The 1496-nt window shown below is 39.6% G+C and overlaps 1 pseudogene; it reads left to right on the forward strand.

The window, feature by feature from the left end:
- Nucleotides 1-1166, forward strand: part of LOC105523849 — a 23792-nt pseudogene extending 22626 nt beyond the window's left edge.
- Nucleotides 1167-1496: the final 330 nt, after the last annotated feature.

Below are 1496 nucleotides of genomic sequence, written 5' to 3' on the forward strand. Positions count from 1 at the left end.
AAAAAAAAAAAAAAAAATGACTCAAATTACCAAAGAAAGAAATTAAAATGGATATACATTACTACCAGCCCTACAGAAATAAAAAGAATTGTCTAGGCATGGTGGCTCACGCCTTTAATTCCAACACTTTGGGAGGACGAGGTGGGCAGATCATGAGGTCAGGAGATCAAGACCTCCTGGCCAACATGGTGAAACTCCATCTTTACTAAAAATGCAAAAATTAGCTGGGTGTGGTGGCATGCACCTGTAATCCCAGCTACTCGGGAGGCTGAGGCAGAAGAATCGCTTGAAACCGGGAGGCGGAGATTCCAGTGAACTGAAATCACATCACTGCACTCCAGCTTGGCAACAGAGCGAAACTCCGTCTCAAAAATAAATAAAATAAAAAAGAATCGTAAGAGAACTATGAACAATTCTATGCCAACAAGTTGCATAAACCTAGATGAAATGGACACACTCCTAGAAACATAAAACCTACTGAGACTGAATCACAAAGAAATAGAAAATCTGAATAGACCCATTAACTAGTGTAAGGAGTATGAATCAATCATCAACAAACTCCCAAAAAGGAAAAGTCCTAGCCCTGATGGCTTTGCTCATGATTCTACCAAACATTTGGAGAGGAACTGATGCCAGTCCTTCTCAAACTTTTCCAGAGAGTTGAGGAGGAAGGGGTAATTCCTGGTTCATTTTATGAGGCCGACAAATGCAGTGAATGTGGCAAGGTCTTTAGATGCAATCCACACCTTGTAGATCACTGGAGAATTCATACTGGGTAGAAGCCTTACAAACGTAGTGACTGTCACAAGGTGTTTAACAGCAATTCAAACCTTGCATGACATCAAATAATTCATACTGGAGAGAGGCCTCACAAATGTAATGAATGTGGTAAAGCATTTAGAGTGTTCAGGACTTACTACCCATCTTGTAATTCATACTGGAGAAAAACCTTACAAATGTAATGAGTGTGCAAGAACTTGAGGCACAAATTTTCCCTCACTCAGAGATGTCATACTGCAGAAAAGCCTTACACATGTAATGAATGTGGCAAGGTCTTTGGACGCAAGTTATACCTAACCAACCATCAAATAATTCATACTAGAGAGAGACCTTACAAGTGTAATTCATGTGGCAAAGTCTTCAATCAAAATTTACACCTTGCATGACATTGGAAAATTCATAGTGGAGAGAATTCACTGCACACCTTACAGATGCAATAAATGTGGCAAAGTCTCCAGTCATACTTCATAGCTAACATAATATTGGAGGACTCACATAGGTGACAAACCTTATAAATGTAATAAATGTGGCAAAGAATTCAGTTTGCATTGAAGCCTCAGTACCCATCTACTGATACACACTGAAAGGTAACCTTACAAATGTAAAGATAATATATATAAAAATAATATATAAAAAGAGAACAGTTGGCCAGGCACAGTGGTTCATGCCTGTAATCCCAGCACTTCAGGAGGCCAAGGCGGGTGGATCACGAGATC

The sequence above is a fragment of the Colobus angolensis genome, unplaced genomic scaffold (genome assembly GCF_000951035.1).
Source record: "Colobus angolensis palliatus isolate OR3802 unplaced genomic scaffold, Cang.pa_1.0 Scaffold477, whole genome shotgun sequence".
NCBI lineage: Eukaryota > Metazoa > Chordata > Mammalia > Primates > Cercopithecidae > Colobus > Colobus angolensis.